The 18,689-nt window shown below is 45.8% G+C and overlaps 1 protein-coding gene and 1 long non-coding RNA gene across 3 annotated transcripts in view; one reads left to right on the top strand and one right to left on the bottom strand.

Annotated features, from left to right (window-relative positions):
* The window catches only part of Kazn (kazrin, periplakin interacting protein), a 1,014,985-nt gene that overhangs the window by 112,097 nt on the left and 884,199 nt on the right, over positions 1 to 18,689 (top strand). The window lies entirely within an intron of this gene.
* LOC143272054 (uncharacterized) lies at positions 1,192 to 7,737 on the bottom strand. 2 transcript variants are annotated; one of them, XR_013049442.1, is made up of 3 exons: positions 7,526 to 7,737; positions 4,801 to 4,981; positions 1,192 to 1,520 (listed from the first exon to the last, which is right to left on the bottom strand). It is a non-coding gene; the product is annotated as an uncharacterized LOC143272054 (long non-coding RNA). The 2 variants fall into 2 exon arrangements; XR_013049441.1 differs by having other exon boundaries at positions 4,801 to 4,960.

Here is an 18,689-nt window from a genome sequence, read left to right as displayed (position 1 = left end):
GTCCTCCCAAGGCTATCCTATCTATCTGTCTCTCTCCTCTATATTTCTATCTAAATATTTCTCACTCCTCCCTGCTCAAGAGTACCCTGGAGGAGAAAGTGGGAGCAGGTCTGCCACAGTCTGGGGACTGAGATCAGGTTGCTAGGCTTGCGTGGGTGGTGGTTTTACCCGCTGAACTGTATCTCTAGCCCCTCCACATGTTTTTAGAGACAGGGTCTCTCACTGAATCTGGAGCTCACCAATTCAGCTAGGCTGGTTGGCCAGCAAACCCCAGTGCTGTGACTGTAGACATTCACTGTTACACCTGGCTTTTTACATGGATATTGGGGGTCTGAACTCAGGTCCTTGTGATCGCAGAGAAAGTACTTTATTGAGTGAGCCATCTCCTTGTTCACCCCAAACCGTCTTGATATTGTATGATGATCTGCTTCTTCTTGGGCTAACACCTTATCTTAAAAAATATGTTGGTTGTTCTTTTCTTTCTCTTTCTCTTTTTGGTCGTAGGCTGGAGCCCAGGTCACCTATAGATAAACAGCTTCTTCCAACTTCCATCCTCAAAGCACCGCTTGCTCCTAGTTGATATTTCTGATTTTCTATCTGATGTCTGGAATCCTCTGCCCACTGCTCCTGAGCCCCATGCTATGTGCTGGCTTCCCCAGGAAGCCTAATGAGGCAGTTGCCATGGTAACTGGGTGACATCCCTGTAGCTGATGCTAATGCCATGGCTCCGGAAGCCCCTTGCCTGTTCCTCTCTGTTTGGTAGATTAATAACATTTAAATTAAATGTATTAATTTATTTCATGTCAATTAATTTGTATGTTAAATGATGTGCCAGCTTCACCTTCCCCTCCCCCCACAACACTCATTAATTAACTGCAGCCAAATCAGGAACACATCCTAGAAGGTGGCGATCGCTTTTTAGCAAGCTACAATTGCAATACTCTGTTCCCATGTAGAAAATAATCAATGTCAAAATAATTGCTTTTCACAGGCCACAGTTAGCTGTCTTGTCAGAGAGTTAACTTATAATTATAGCTGTTTGGATTTTTGAAGTAAAAAATGTAGCCCAAATATTGGAAAGGCGAGAGTGACTGCTAATACAGCGGTGTGTGATGCATCCATCCATTTTCTTCAATGGCATCTGCACCTGCACAGGGCTCACGATGGAAGAGAACCAGGCATGCCGATGGGTTAATCTGGCCTCCAGTGAGAAGGCAACTTTTGCCCTTCTTTATTCTCTGTCTTTGGTGAGATGGTGGGAAAATTGGTTTCTTCCAATGAGATTATGTTGCTGGTATCTGCTGCTCACCAGAGGGGTGCAGAGGCTGCCAAACTCCATGGGAGTCTGGCTAGTCTCACTGGAACAGCTCTGTCCCCACACTCCCCACAGATTGTGAGCACACACGACCCTCTCTCTCTTCACACTTTGGGATACAACTATTTATGGCAATAGTGTGTGTGTCTGGGAAACCAGATGTAGGTGATCTCTGTCCTGTCTCCAATCAATTTGTTTCTTCATTCTAGAGGAAAGGAAAGCAGATAGAGGTTAGTGGATGGGAACAGATTTATGCTCATTATCTGGCTTGGAACTTTGCATATTGTGTGTGTGTCAGAGACATGCTTATGTTGTAGCCTGAGGTCCTCTGCTTATAGTCTTTGTGATGGATAGTGTTGTCAGCTTGACAGAACCTAGACTCACCTGGGCCAAGGACATGCCTGTGGAAGTTTATCTTGGTTAGGTCGAGGAGGGAAGACCTGCCCACTGGGGGCAGCATCATCCTTGGCTGGGATCCTGAAGTGTCTAAATGGAGAAAGGGGCTGAGCAGCAGCAGGCATTTAACCCTGTCTGCTTCCTGGTTGTGGATGTGGTGTGGGCAGCTGCTTCAAACTCCTGCTGTACCTTTGAGCTATGATCCAGAATTAACCTTTCCTACCTTAAGTTGCTTTTGGGGTGTATATTTCATCACAGCAACAGGAAAAGAAACCCAAACAGTTCAGGAGCTCAGATTTGTTCTGTTTACTTATAACCTGGTGCAGGCAGCCGGCTGGCTGGTTATGAACAAAGTGCTTGCTGTATCTACCTCTGTGTTGGGACTATGGTGATGGTGGTCAGAGCCAGGGGAATGATGCTACTCATAGTGGGCAGGACATCCCACCTCAACTAACCTAGCTCACCCATCTCCAGCTCTAGTTGGCTTGGGACTGAAACATGAACAATACCCTTCTTTATCTTATGAATTTTTATAGGGATTTCAGACCAAAATGTATTTAGCATTTCTGCTACTCACATAGGGAGAGCCCTTTGGTACTTAATAAAGGCTTTTTATTCCAATCTCAAAATGTCCTGTTTAAAAGTCAGCACCTGAGCTGGGGAGGGAAACCTGGGTGGAAAATTGCTTACCTTGAAAGCATGAGGACCCAAGTTTGATCCCCAGAACCCATGTAAAAAATCCAGGTGTGATAGTGAAAACTTGTTAAAAATATTTATTTCTATTTGTGTGTGTGTGTGGGGTATATGTGTGTGTGTGTGTGTGTGTGTGTGTGTGTGTGTGTGTGTATGTGTGGGGGGTATGTGTGGGTGTGTGCAGTTATGCACAGGGGCTAGAAGAAGGTGTCGGATCTCCTGGAGCTGGAGTTACAGGCAGTTTTGAGTCATCTGATGTGGCTGACTGGGATCCAAACTCAGGTCCCCTGCAAGAGCATCTGGGGTTGTGCACACTTTTAATCTCAGTGCTAGGGTTGTGCACACTTTTAATCTCAGTGCTGGGGAGGCAGACCCAGGAGGATCTTCTTGGTTGACTAGCCTCAGCCTGTTAGATAAGTTCTAGGCCAATGAGAGACCCCATCTTAAAAACACAAGGCAGTCAGCATCTGAGGAATGACAGCTGAGGCTGTCTTGGGCCCCCACATGTATGCATAGACATGTTCATGTGCACTGGTATGTACACACACACACACACACACACACATACACACACACACACACACACACACACACACACACACACACACACACACATACACACACACTCCTGTCCATTGTTTCCAGAGGTCTGCCTTGGAATGTGGAATATAAAACAATGAAAACAAGAGTAACACACATAAACAGCCCAGGCAACTAATTTTCCTTGAGTTATCATGGCCTCCCTCGGACAGATGGAAGTTTATAGCTAAACTAAAGCGTTAGGACTCTACAAGTTACTAAGGATTTAAGAACGGGTGCTAAAACAAAATGACTTTGTAAGTTTAGCAAGTCTGAGGGGGAACAGGCCACACTGCAGGTGCAGGCGAGTGGAATTTACAATCTTCTTTAACCAACAGCTATGTCTTTTGACCTAGCGACTGCCACACTGTGAACATTTAATGACTATTTATTTTAAGGTCCTGAATTTTTTTATGTCTTTGAACAAATCTCTAATCTACTTTACGACCACAGTTTCTCTTGAAGATAGATACAATTTACCTTCCTGCTTCCATGTGAGGCCACAAGTGGGCCAAGACGCCATCATACTGCTTCCAGCAGCCAGCCAACATGTCACACCCTAGACATAACATTTGGACAATGCAATTCCTAGTCACTTAATAACTCATTGTGCTTACCAGGCCATCCAGGCCACCAGATTGAGCTTGGAGACCATGATGGGTTTTTCCAAACAATGTGTATCAGAGAAAGTCCAGGACAAGATGGTTCAATGGGTAAAGACACCCACTGCCAAGCCTGACAACCTGGGTTTGATCTCCAGGAGAAAACCAACTCCCACAATTTATCCTCTGACCTCCACACATGTACCTCAGCACACTCATGCTGGTACACACATGCCAAGAAATAAAAATGTATGCCGGGTGGTGGTGGCGCACGCCTTTAATCCCAGCACTCGGGAGGCAGAGCCAGGTGGATCTCTGTGAGTTCGAGGCCAGCCTGGACTACCAAGGGAGTCCCAGGAAAGGCGCAAAGCTACACACAGAAACCCTGTCTCGAAAAACCAAAAAAAAAAAAAAAAAAAAAAAAGAAATAAAAATGTAATAAAAACGACAAAGGTAGACTAACTTCCAGAGGCACTTGTATTCATATATGCAAATGGTTGATTAGTAGTGCAGGCAGGATTCCCAGAACAAATAATTTCTGTTCTCTCCCATCATCATGAGGATTCATGAGCTAATTCCTACAGAGTACCTAGTGGAGATGAAGAAGGATGCTTAGCAGGGACATTGCTGGCAACCATTACCACAGTGACTCCTTGTCTCACGGAGCTGGAGTACAGGGCTCCTTGGTACAGAAGCTCTTGGGGAAGTTCTCACTTCAGGTCCATCTCATTACCAAGGGAAATGAAAAGACCCATTTTAGGCTGGCTCTGCCCCCTCCCACAAACAAAAGGCAGAATGCCTCTTGGCACCCCTATTCAGGTCTGTGGCTGGCTAGATCTTTGCCATGGGATTTGAAAATAATGGGAGTTAGGTTGTCATAGCAACACATTCCATGTCATCGTTCTGACTCCGTGGTTGATTCCTTTATGCTGTTTTTATCTTAAGAAATGCTCAAAGTTCCTTGAAACTCTGCTTCAAGGGTGTGGGGGACTGAGAGCTTCGGGCTGATTGACAAGCACTAGGCCTGCCTTCTGGCCTGCATCACAGTGTGCGGAGCGAGCAGAGTTGTCAAGTCCCCGCACGTGGGAGAGAAATCTAGCAAGTCCAATCTTCTCACTTAATGAAACCATCTTGGCACCTTACGTCTACCCAAAGCATCAGGGCAAACTTTTTATACCCGAAGTCCGTTCCCAGTTTTGTACTTGAGTTTTGTACCTTGTCTCACTTATCGGGCTGTCCTTGACACTCACTCTTCCTTCATGCTGCTTTTCCTGGGGTCACCTGTCCAGACATCAGCACCACATCTTCCAGACTCCTGACTCTTCTTCAGCTTCTGCTCTCTTGTCTGGCTGAGGGTCACACGGTCCTCGTGTTTCTGTGTCGTAAGCAATGATCACTGTGGACAGCGACATGCTGGACATGCTTCCAAATTCACAAGTTAACAGAATAAGCTCCAATGTCACCCTTGTAAGGTTGGCAGTGGTCCTTGATGGCCTTGATGTACACATGGGGAAACTGAGGCACCAGTGGTCAGGTTACATCATCAAGGTCACAGGAGCAGAGACAGTAGATTAGGGTTCAAATCCAAGAACCTCTCTTATCTCTACTGCTCTGTAGAACATGCAGCCTCTTTCACCTCTGCAGAGGAACGCTCCCCCACTGTCACATTGAAATCAGTCCATGGGGGCGCATACATGACTTTGGACTTTGCCCTTTTCTAGTCTAGGTCACTCCAGTTCACTGTGTCCACAGCTGTCAGAGAAGTTGTACATTTCTATCAGTTGATACCACTGTTTCCCATCCCTCCTCAGATCCTGTGCTGTCCCTTGGTGCTTTCACTCTGGCTCTCTTAACACATCCAGAATGTGGCTGGGCTCTTGCCTTTGCCTAAATACTATTGGAACAGAACACTAGTGGGATTGATCTTGGTAAGGGTCAGAACTGACACTGCCTAAGCTTGCATAGAAGGGATCGTGTGTGTGTGTGTGTGTGTGTGTGTGTGTGTGTGTGTGTGTGTGTGTTATAGCACGAATCTTTTTTTTTTTTTTTTTGGTTTTTCGAGACAGGGTTTCTCTGTGTAGCTTTGCGCCTTTCCTGGATCTCGCTCTGTAGACCAGGCTGGCCTTGAATTCACAAAGATCCACCTGCCTCCCAAGTGCTAGGATTAAAGGCATGCGCCACCACCGCCCAGTGTAGCACAAATCTTAAATGGTCTTATTAATAAAATCAAACCCTTTGTCCCAGATAGCAGCATTATTGCAGTCACCAACACAATGAGAAGAAGCCAGTAACTCAGAGCAGCAGCCACTGCCTCCATGGTCCTACCACTGTTTGTGGCTCGGCCCCAGCAGAAGCTTTTCCTAGGTTGGCCTGAAACTTGGGATCCTCCTGCCTCTGTCTTCTTTAATAAATCCAACCAGTGTGCCACCACAACTGGCTGAGTGTAGCTTGGGTCTGAACTGGGGCCAGCAGGGCCACAGACAAGCAGCTTTTTCGTGAATTTGTACCACAAACGTTGGGCGCCAGATGTAGCACGAATCTTAAATGGTCTTATTAATAAAATCAAACCTGAGGCCAGTTATTGGGGTGAATGCTGGAAGATCAGAGAAGCAGAACAAGCCACGGCCACCTCACCTCGCCAATTCCTCAGCTGATCCTGTTTTCTCAGACTGGAAGCCTCTCAGTCCTCATCCAGAATGAATCACAACTGAACTGTGCTGCTTAAAGCCTAAATGTTTAACCAGCCAAATGCTTTTAGTTTCTGGTCCTCACGCTTTATATATCTTTCTGTTTTCTGCCATCACTCCCTGGGATTAAAGGCTCACTTTCTGGGATTAAAGGCGTGAGTCACCATGCCTGGCTGTTTCCAATGTGGCCTTGGACTCATAGAGATCCAGAGGGATTTCTGCCTCTGGAATGCTAGGATTAAAGGCGTGTGCTACCACTGTCTAACCTCTATGTTTAATATTGTGGCTGTTCTGTCTCTGACCCCAGATAAGTTTATTAGCATGCACAATATTTCAGGGAACACAATACCACCACAGTGTGTCACAGAAGACAGCTTCAGGTCTCATTCCTCAGGGTCTGTCTACCTTGTTTTTGAGACTGGATCTCTCACTGGAACCCAGGGCTCACTGATTAAGGCAGCCTAGTTGGCCAGTAAGCCCCAGGGATCTGCCTGTCTCCACCTTCCCAGCTCTGGGATTATAAGTGCATACTGCCACAATGCGCTGTTTTCATATATCATCTTGGGATTGAACTCAGGTCCTCATGATCACATGGCAATTACTTTGCTTGCTGAGCCACCCCCTCCCCCTCCCAGTCCAGCTTATAATCTTAATAAGGGCCAAAGCTGACATTTTCTGAGTGTGCACCGAGTGTCTGATAGGTCTCAGGGATCATCTCATGGAATCCTCCAATGCTCTTCTGAGGCCCTAAGAACTGAGCAGATGGCACTGTGACTTCGGTCTGCAGATACTCGACTCCTAAGCCACCCACTGGTTCCTCGGCTGTTGTGTCCTAGGAGCATATAGCACTCCACACTTTCCCCAAGGGTTATACATTTTTTTCCTTTAGCCTCTGCCTCACACTACCTGGCACATATAAATGTTTGTTGAACGAGTGAAAGAACTTCACGGAAGATTGTTCAGAAGCCGTGGCTGCCGCTGTCATGGCTGGGAAGGAACAAACCACGTGAAACAGGACAAAGCCAGCAGAGAAGCTGCCGCTGTCATGGCAACAGCCTGGCCTGGGAGGAGGAAGGGACGGGGGTGGGGTGGGGGGGTGGGTGGTGGACAGGGACAGCCCTGTCAACCTAAGAAGTGGAAGTGGACCTGACGTGTCAGAGTCAGGCCAGGAGGCTTGTGAATGACACAGTCCTTGGAAGCTTCTAGAGACAGTGTAGGCATGGGTACTGAGGACTGCTTCCTCTTTCACTCACATTCTGAGCTGCAGTCATCCCTTTCCCTGGCTTCCCTGGCCCGGATGACGGGACTCGAATGCAGTCTATTGGCCAAGCCTTGCTGAAGAATGTGGCTTCATCATGAATTGTACAGAGCCCCTCAGAAGCAGCTTGATACAGAGGAATGCCTGCTTATGTCATTTCATCCTGCCCTTCCTTTGTAGTGGGATGGAAATGCAATCCTCAGACACTTGCCTCCAACCCCACCCCCAGCCTCAGTCAGCTCTTGTGAAGTCCAATTTACCTCACAATGGCTACCTTAAGACTTCAGGAAGCCTGTGCCAAGCAAAGCAAGTGAGATTGAACCCTCACTTGGCAAAGTGATTTCCCTCTTCTTCACACATGCAGGCAAGAGAGCTGCACGATTTGTAAAGTGAAAGCAATCTTAGAAACTACTTTTGGCATCCTGCTGACCCACGTCTCTTTCAGCCAAACAACATTTTGGTGTTACCTTCTAAGCCAGCCTGGACCGCTCTAAGATCCGAATGCACTTAAAAAAGTCTCCAGGCTGGAACAAGAAAAGGAAGCAAGGATGTTGTTTTTGATTCTTTGATCACTGAATTGCCATCCTGGAGACACCGTCTGACTGGGACTCTGTTCCAGGACTGGTTGACAGAGGTTTCTTTGGGTAGTGATTTCATCGATCAGCCTGCAGTAGGTGGCTGAGTGTATATCATGAAACTAGACTTGGATCCCAGTGCTGAGGAAGAAGAAAGACTCATGACCCAAGCCACCCTAAATTTCGGAAGAGACAAGTGATGTTTCCTCTTAGCTAATCTTTCAATTCCCCTCCCCCTCCCCCGAGTCTTTGAAAAGGCTTTCCCAGTGTTCCTAGGAGACAGTCTCTAGCGCGGCTGCTCACAAGAGAATATGGGTTAAGTACTGAATTGGTTAATTCCAATATGGCATCATTAAGGGAAGTAATTTCTTTCTCATGGAGCCAAATTGGATTAATTATATGCATGGGGAGTGTGCTTAACAAATGGCAGGATTCAAAGGTGCCAGGCTGGGTCACACACAATTTGGTTCTTTGTTTTGCTCCTGAACAAAGCGTTTGCCATTTACACCCTGAATGAAGTGGGCCCAGTTTGAACATTCTCAAGGCCATTAGTGTTGGAGATGGGATTTCAGGCATTTGTTCTCCCTAGATGATACATAGAACACCACAGATGATTACAGGCAAAATTAAGGCATGCCCCGAGGAACTGGAGAGAGAGATCAGTGGGTAAAATGCTGGCCAAGTGTGCATGAAGATTCAAGTTCAGTCCCCAGAACCCCTGTAAAAGCTAGGTGTGGCAGCATGCACCGGTAGCTCCAGTACTGAGGAGGCAGAGACAGGAGGACCTCGGGGGCTTGCTGGCCAGCCAGTTGAAGTGAACCGGTGAGCCCCAGGTTCAGTTAGAGACACTGCGATGGTTGATTTTAGTTGCCAAATCAGTTAGAATCAGCTGTGAAGAGAGTTTCAGCGAGGATCATCTAGGTTGGGTTGGCCTGTGGGTTATCTGTGGGGGATTGTCTTGACTGTCTTGATCGATGTGGGTGTGGGAAGATCCAGTCTGAAGGTAGGCAGCACCATTCCCTGGTTTGGGACCCCAGACTGCATAAGTGTAGAAAAAGCTGGCTGGGTGCTAAGCACACACGCACTCCCTTTCTCTCTGCTCTTGACTGCCTATATGATGTGACAACTGAGGCGGAAGAAGACATTCATCATCCATCCCTGGCCTACTTATGCACAGACAGACAGACAGACAGACACACACACACATACACACAGCCTACAAAACACAAACATATACACAAATCACAACACACACACAAAACACATACACAACACACAGATGGGCAGACAGACACACATATATACACACTCATAGGTGGCTCATAGGTACATTTAGCACCTGATCAGAATACAGAGTGCCATTGGTCCATTAATGAGATGTTGGCCTGCCCTATGGAATTAAAGGAGGAGGCAGACTCACAGGCCTTTCTTCACTCAGATATGATGCAGATGGTAAAAAAGTAACTGGACTTCTAGAACAAGCAAATGACAATTATTGGCAGAGGAGGGTGATGAGGGAGAGCTCTGAGCTCCCAGCCCAGAAGAGGACCAAAGCAAGATTCTTATTAGATGTGTTTTCAGGTGAGGGGTCAAGGGCCTAGCAGCTTTGTTCCTAGCATGTTCCCCATCACGGCACAAGCCACCTTCTCCTTATTCTGCAGTGATATCAGGAGGCAGAATCACCCTGTCCTTTCTGATCACATCAGCATGTAATCTATTGGAAGGGGATGACAGGCAATAAGACAGCTGGGCTGTGAGCAGATGAGATGCGCTGTGTCATGATTGGCATCTACAGGCCATTTGAAGATGTACTGCCTCCTTAAGGGCAAAGGAGTATGATTTTCATAATGCAGGAAATCATAATGGGCTCCCAGATGGCGGAAGACTCCTCTGCTCCTCAGGACCCCACAGTTGAAGGTGACAGCCTCTCCCTACTCAAGTGAGGATGCACTTGGGTGAAAGAAATTTCTTCCCATTTCATGGGCCCCTGAGAACCCTCCAAGCCACTTCTCACTCCCACAGTTAGAGTTCTTGGCATTGTGTCTCCCTATTCTCCCACATCTTTGGGGGACAAAACCAACCTCCATTGTAGTTGCTGAAGGATAACATAAAACTGTTTCCTGGGAACATCTCTCAGCAGGTTTAGGCTTTGGGTATCTGAGGTCAACTTTGGTGCTTTCCCAAGAGTCTAGAAAAGGCTTCATAGAAGGATGCTTCTTTGGGTTGGGAAGCATGATGAGAAGTTTCCTGGGCACACTATGGATGTCAGGGGCACCCCTGGAAGACCTAATAGTATCTACAGAGAAAAAGAGGCATGGAGGGAAAATTGTGAGAGTGGCTGTTGCTGAAGAAGCTGAGATGGAGACAGATTTTCACGTTTGTTGACATGACCTCAGAAATGAGAAACAGGAAGGCTTTGGCAGTTCAGGGAGGCAAGACTTGCATCAGGAGAAGCAAGCTCAGTTCCCGAGGCCACAGTGTGTGGCTGCAATAGCTTTAATTCAAGCAGTTGGGCAAGGGGAAGCTCTTCATATTCTGCATACAATCATTTTTGTGTTGATATTCCATGCACAGACAAGTGTTCTTTCTCTTTCTTCATGCTAGCCTAAAATCTATATGCTGGACTCTTTTAGAGAAAATTAGACAAGGTGTAGAAAATGTAGTAAAAGAGAAGTTTAAATGCCCCAGGCCCCCTCAGTCACAGGTTGGTAGTGGTTGTTTTCTGGGGTCCACCCTTACCACACATCTAGATTCTGAACAACAAATAAGATTAGAAAGAATAGGTGAATTTTTATAGCCTACTTTTCCCTCTCTATCAAGATCATCAGAAAACCTTTCTTTACATCCCTAAGTTCTATCCTGTCGTCTTCATTTGAATGTGGTAGGCCTTTGTTAAAACACAAGGGGCATTTATTTATCCAAGTGGCTATTATTAGACCTCCAGTTTAAGGGACTCCCTGTCACCTCTGCTCCTGTCTCTCTGAAGGTCATCTAAGCTCATCCAAACCCATCCCCCGCTGGTGCTATCTTCCTGGTCTGTTCTAAATCCTGCTCATTGGTCAGTGGAGGGTTAGGAACCAAATTTGAAGTTCTGAGTCCTGTGATGCATAGCCTAGATCCCAAAGCAGTGGCTGCAGAGGAGAAAAATCCTTTGATGTATGGGTGTCCCTTCCCCTCCATAATCCACTTCCCAACATGGTGCAGAAGCAGTCATTAGCTCACTGTGGTAAACGTGGCTTAGTGGTAAACGTGGCCTGAGATAAGCCACTGATGTGGATAAATGAGGACTAGTGAAGCTGCTCCCACCTCACATCTATGTAGCTGAGTTGGGTTTCTACTTGTGTCTGCACTCTGAGGCCTTAGTGAATGAGTCACTGTTGTAACAGCAGTCAGTTTGGGCACTGTTCTCTGCTGAGTTCACATACCTGGAGCTGGGGAAGACTGTGTGTGCCCTGTGTGTGTGTACACTCTTAGATTCTAGGGGTGAGAAACTCATTGCCTAGTGGGAGACTTGTAAGTCTGGCATCTGTAGGGACCTGCAGGAAGAAGCCTTTCAAAGGAGATCCTACCAGAAGAATGTGGGATATGGTTGTTCATTTTTCTCTCACCCACTTGTCTGTTCACCTATCTATCTATACACCCACCCACTAACCCATATTTCCACCAATATACTGATGTATCTATTCATCAACCTGTCTACCAACCAATTCTTTCATCTATCTACCCATCTATACACCCAACTTCCTGCCATTTATCCACTCATCCACCTTCCCTCTGAAATACCTATATACCCACTTATGTATCTACTCATATAGTTATCCACCTACTTATCCACTCACTCACCTGTCCACCTATCCATCTATCTGTCCATCTGACCTCTTCCCACCTTCCTATTCATCTACCCATCCATTCATCTACCCACCCTCTATTTCACCTATCTATTCATCCATTTATCTACTCAGATTCTCATTATCCATCCACCTATCTACTCATCAATCCACTCATTCATTCACTATTCACTCATCCATCCACCTACTCACCAATCCATCTGTCCATCCATCCATCTATCTACTCACCCATCTCTCCATCATCTATCTACCATCCTCTTAACTATATCCACTTATCCATTCTTCAATCTATTTATCCATCTGTAATATCCACAGACATCTATTTATCCATCCATCATATCCATAGACATATAATTATCCATCTAGCCATCTAGTTGCTTATGTATTATTTGATAAGATATCTTTAGCACTTACTATATGCAGGCTATTTTAGGCACTTAGGACACTCAGAGAATAACAGTGACAGAAATTCCCGATCATGAAATGTATCTCTAGTGAGGAGAGACAGGCAACACTCTAGGAGAACAGTAAATGTTACATAGTAAGGGTCACTAGGGGGCAAGAGCAAAAGCATAGAAGGAGATGGACGGCTGGAGATTAGAGTAGAGGGAGTGTGCTGGTTAACTTCAGTATTAACATGACTGGGTTTAGAATCACCATGGAAACACACTTCTGGCTGTTAAACTACGAAGGTGTTTGCATAAAGGTTTAATTGAAGCCAGAAGATCTATCCTGATCGTTGCAGCCCTGTGGATGCAGGTGGGGGTTCCTTGATGAATAAAAAAGAGAAAAGTCATCTGAACATCTTCATTTATCTCTCTCTGCTTCCTGACGGTGGACACCAGCAGCCTCCTGTTCCTGCTGTCTTTCCTGCCATGATGGACAATTCCTCAAACTGAAGCAAAACAAACTCTTCTTTTATTGCTTTCCTGGGTGTTTCGTCACAGCAATGAGACCAGAAACTAACACAATGTGGTTGTGTCTTAGGTGGATGGGTAAGGGCAGACAGTATCGAGAAGGGAATTCATGAACTCTGGCATGAGGGAGCAAAGGAGTGGCCATGTGATATTTGTGGAAAGAGAGTATCATGTAAAGACTCTCAGTGAAAACATCTGAATATTTAAAGAAGAATACTCAAGCCAGGTAGCCTCAGCCATGTGACCTGTGGGGACCACAAAGATAACGAGGTACAAGGACAAGGCTCAGGTCATCCCACCCTCTCAAAATACCTTTTCAAAACTGGGTTATGAAAATAGGAGGCTGGGTGCTGAGTGCCCACCCTAGAAACCAGCACCTTCATCCCCGGGCTCCATCAAAATGTAGGAGGGTGGTCCAACTTCGGGAGGAACTGGGAATCTATAGTAGGAATCAGTGCATGGTAGACCGTGGGACTGAGGACGCCACAAATGGATTTGGGTTCAAATCTCTTTCACTTACATTAACAAAATACTCAGCTTCTCAAAGCCTTGGTTTTATTGTCTGGAAAAGTGAGGATGACAAGTCATTGGAGAATAGCATGTTGGCTTGAAGGAAGGTAGCTCTCCTTTGTCTTCAGACAAGATGGACAGTTGCAGGATGGAAGACTAGACCATCTGGGTTTCCCCTTGTTATATCTGCTTACTGATCTCACTCCAACTACCTAGATTCCAGAAAAGACCACACCAGCTCAGAAGAATAAGAGGGCAAGCAAGGAGCCAAGTGTCATTATATTGTGTCACTGTTAGATGAGGCTTTGAGTTAAGTTCTGAGCTGACCCTGGTAGCTAGTAATGAAAGATGGCCACCTGACCCAGTAATGGCCTTTGAGTGACAACTGAACACTCTTTGCTGAAAGTCACCCAAGGACTCACATGGTGAATGGCTTTCATCTCCATATCTTGAACTAAAAACTATTATTTACACAGTATGGCCCAGCTTCTGCTGCTGCAAATACATTTTGCTAATTGATTAATGTTAATTTCCACACGTTTTCTTAGTCAATACAAACAGCCTTGTATTACTGCATCCTTAGGGACTCAGAACAAACCCTCACATTGGTGCACTCAGCAGGCCGGGCGACCTTTCCAGCCCTCTTCTACACAGGGGAATGGAGTGCGGATAACCGTGGATTATCTAGATTTTTCTACATTTCAGCGCACGCCTGTTTCCAATCAATTGGGATAGACAAGCTTGTACTGCAAATTTATTTCAAGATCAAATTGCTGCCGGCAATGCTGATGGTGCGTAACACCTTTAGGCTGGGGATCTTTTATGTAAACGTTTTGTGAATCTTACCGGGCAATAATTTCATCTTGCTGGACTTGGAAGAGTATGTGGGGTGGGGAAGGAAGAGAGATAGGAGAGAGATGAAGGGAGGGGGGAGGAAGGGACACAGAGAGAGAGAGAGAGAGAGAGAGAGAGAGAGAGAGAGAGAGAGAGAGAGAGAGAGAGAGAGAGAGAGAAGAGGAGAGGAGAGGAGAGGAGAGGAGAGGAGAGGAGAGGAGAGGAGAGGAGAGGAGAGGAGAGGAGAGGAGAGGAGAGGAGAGGAGAGGAGAGGAGAGGAGAGGAGAGGAGAGGAGAGGAGAGGAGAGGAGAGGAGAGGAGAGGAGAGAGGTTTTCCCCTTTCTGCTTGTAATGTTTTGAACTGAAGAGAAATTTTGTTTTTACCTCAATGGCTAAGGCTACAAACTCAAGCCTGAATCATTTCTTCCAAATGCACATGCTCCCCCACCCCCATACTGCTTACATCTGACCTTTTCAATTTGGAAACAGCTGACTTGAGAAAAGAAAAGGCCAGTGTGGAGGAGAGGGAAGTAAGGCATGCCAATCAGGGAGTCTTCCAGTCCCATTCTGTGTGGCTAGATGTATAGATGGAGGGGTTCCTTCCAGCAGATTCATACCAGTGAAAAAAAGTGCATCTTTATAGTATAGAAAAAGAGCTAGAGAGAGATAGCCCAGTGGGTAAAGGTGCCTGCTACCAAGACTGATGACCTGAGTTGCATCCCAAGAACCCACAGGAGTGAAGAAGAGAATCAGTTGTCCTTGAACCTCCACATACTTACTGTGGCTGGGGTACACACACACACACACACACACACACACACACACACACACACACACACACACACACACACACACTATTAATGTAATGAAAATAAAGTACAGAGAAAAGCTATTTTAAGTTTTTGAGATGGATTTTAATTTTCCATGGAGTAATACACCCCTGGGTTTTGAGCATCTGGTACCTGAGGAAAGGCTTCTTGCAGCAGCCGGAGACTGTCCCCTCTGCACATCTGTCCTGCTCCCCAGAATCTATTGCCTTTGAATTCTTCCCACTGCTCTTTCCAGAAGGAGCTGCTTGGGTAACATTTGATGCTCTCCTTTCCCACGTCGGCAATTACTTCTGACTTCCTCACGCTCTGCTCTCCCTTCACCCTGTACTCTCCGTAGTATAATTCTGCATTTTGTTGGAATTATTGTTGTTTGCATGTTATTATGGCTATGCAAATATTGTTTATTGCTGATCCAGGGAGTATGTAATGATTATGCATCTACAATTACATTTTCTTTCTGTTCAACTTGCTAATAATAAAATCTTCATGTTCTCTTTTCCTGGTTTTATTTTACATCTTTGTCTTGGCCTTTCTGTGTTCTCCACGGCTCTCTAGAATGTCTCTCAATGCAGTTTCCAGTTAGCCACCCCTGTCAGATAATCTGCCTGGCCCACTTCTTTTTCCTCCTTAGTCTCTGTCTCCCACCGCCCTCTCTGCCCTCAACTGGCCTGGTTGCTCTCTAAGCTGTTTCATGGAATTCAGCTGGGGATTTCCCTCCATTGCTATGGAATTCCCTGGTGCTGGGTTCCTGGTTTCTTTGACTAGGGTGTTCATTTTCCTTAGTCCTTTGCCCCAGGCAGACATCCTTTTCCTGGGATGACCTACAGAGTACCCAGGAAGTAACTTTGGGTATAGGCTACAAACTTTGTCTAAAGAGTAGCACCATTGATACTTGCATCAGGAGACATACCCAACAGCTTCCCTGTATCCGTGGGAAGACCCTGGTCTAGGAGGAAGAGGAGCTCACCAGAGTACCTCTTGAGGACAGACTTGTTGCTGGAGAGCTTCTCTCCAGGTTCCCCAAGCCCCGCAGTCCCACAATCCACTTATAAAATAATCACTCAGACGCTTGTATCACTTATAAACTGTATGGCCGTGGCAGGCTTCTTGTTAACTGTTCTTATATCTTAAATTAACCCATTTTTATGAATCTATAGCTTGCCATGTGGCTGGTGGCTTACCGGCTTCTTTACATGCTCTTCTCCTGGCGGTGGCTGCAGTGTCTCTCCCTCCTTCTTCCTGTTTCCCCAATTCTCCTCTCTCTTTGTCCCGCCTATACTTCCTGCCTGGTCACTGGCCATCAGTGTTTTATTTACATAGAGTAATATCCACAGCACAGACTGTTGTGAGAGGCAAAGGCAAACACTCACTTGAACTGCCTGGGTTCAAGTCTAAGCACTGTCAACTGGATACAAGGGGTTTGTCACATGTGCACCTTTCTGATGGATTTATTCCTAAGTTTGAACTCTAGTAACATTTGTTCTGGCTCCATTTGAATTGGGCTTTTCTAAAATTATTTTTTCATTTGGTAAGAAACTATATCAAATGGAAGATAATTCTTTGAGAACTTGTAGCAGATAGAAGATTCCTGGGGTGAATACCCTAATCAGTGGAAAGCATGAAATTAAATACTGTTATTTGCAAGTCACTTAGAACATTGAGTGACACTTGGAATGTTAAAGAGACATTTGCAGTTACTGTGAGTGATCACCTCCTAGCAGATCCCAGGTCACCATTCCTGGTTAGTTTTAATCTTCAATGTGATGCAATCTAGACTTTACTTGGGAAGAGAGTCTCAGTGAGGGGGGATTGGGTACACTGATTTGGCCTGTGGGTGTATCTGTGGGCAATTGTGTTAATTGACATGGGAAGATACAGCCCACTGTGGGCAGCGCCATTCCCTAGGCAAAGGGTCTTGCTTGAACTGTGTCAGTGTGGAGACACCAAGCTGAACACAAGCAAACAAACATGTATTCTTTTCTCTCTGCTCTTGATTGTGCATGTGATGTAACTAGCTATGTGAAGCTCCTGCTTCGACTTTGGCACAATGACCTGGAATTATAAGCTGAGACAAACCCCTTTCTCTCCTAAGTTGCTTCGTGATTTTTTTTTTTTAAATCATAACAACAGAAATGAAAGTAGAACATGTATCTATGTTCTCTGACTTCAATCTGATATACTCTCAGGGAGTTCATTCACAGTGGGATGTACATGAATGTGGTCCTACCCAGGTTTCTCATGGGTTTCTGAAACTTCCAGATTTTCATTTCCCCTTTCCTACTGTTTCTTACTCACAAATAGGTGTGATCTGAAACTGGGCACAGACGGGGACATGGTATAGTTAGACTCCACAGGGCAGAGAACAGGCAAGGTCTGCTTGCTCTCATTTCCTTCTCTCCAGAGAAGCACTTTTTATAAGGCTTCCCTAAAAAAGTGGTTTGTGTTGACTAGTTGGAAATTACCAGCAGTTTGATGAGAAATTTAATAGAAGCCACGGATGGAAAGTTCCCCTAATGACGGCCAAGAAGCGGTGGCATCTGCTGCAACTTCCTCCAGAATCATCTTCCATCTGACGCCCTCTATCATCAAATGAAAAATTAATTTAAAACCCCCGACTCAGACGCAGCCAGAATACACATTCTTGAAGCCCCAAATAGGGACAATTCATTCAAAAGATGTATAGGGAACAGTGCCCTTGCGATTTTTATATCCGCATTTATTGTTTCAGATTTAGGCAGGAATAGACACACATGTATTTATTTATTACTAAACCAAAGATAAAACAACAAATAAAGAAGGAGGAGGAAGGGATCCTGAGAGTCTCTGTGTGTGATCTGAATACATCGCATACTCCATTGTGTCTGCTGCCTTTGACACAGAGCAGACGTCATCTTTCCTCTTCCTTGGCACTTGGCTTGCAGAGATCACTGTGACAGATGCTTTGGGCAGACCCAGTGGGCAACCCACAGGCAGCTGCCACACAGTAATTACAGTGGATGTTGGGTTTATTGACTGAGATGTCCAGGTCTAATTACTCCTTCCTCCTCCTCCTCCTCCTCCTCCTCCTCCTCCTCCTCCTCCTCCTCCTCTTCCTCCCCCTTCTCCTCCCCTGTACTCACTGAAGCTTCCTGGAGGATGCTGTGCTTCAGCTCTGGCCTGTCTTGGGGCCACCTGGCCACGTGCCCTGTGTTTGTGATTGGAAGCCTCACAACCACCCTGTTAATTTCTGGCTGGCATTAACTACATCATCCACATTACCAGGAAATTGATTTCTACTTAGAGGAGAAGACCTGAAAGAGATTTTACCATCTTATGAGTTGAGCTTGGGCTGAGATTGAGATGTCCATTGGATCTACTTTGTTTGTTTGCTAATCTGTCCATTCATCCACCCCATCCATCCATCTTGTCACCTATCTTTTGTGTATATATGTGTGTATTCACACAGGTCCACGTGTGTGTGTGTGTGTGTGTGTGTGTGTGTGTGTGTGTATGTACATGGGTGATACGTGGAGGTCATTGGGACCCTTGGGTGTCATTCCTCAGGCACTATCATACATACTGTTTTATGAGACAGGGTCTCTCTTTGGCCTAGAGCTCACCAATAGGTTAGGCTGGCTGGCCAATGAGAGTCTCAGATCTGCCTGT

The sequence above is a fragment of the Peromyscus maniculatus genome, chromosome 2 (assembly GCF_049852395.1).
Source record: "Peromyscus maniculatus bairdii isolate BWxNUB_F1_BW_parent chromosome 2, HU_Pman_BW_mat_3.1, whole genome shotgun sequence".
Lineage (NCBI taxonomy): Eukaryota > Metazoa > Chordata > Mammalia > Rodentia > Cricetidae > Peromyscus > Peromyscus maniculatus.
This window is presented reverse-complemented; position numbering and strand designations above follow the sequence as displayed.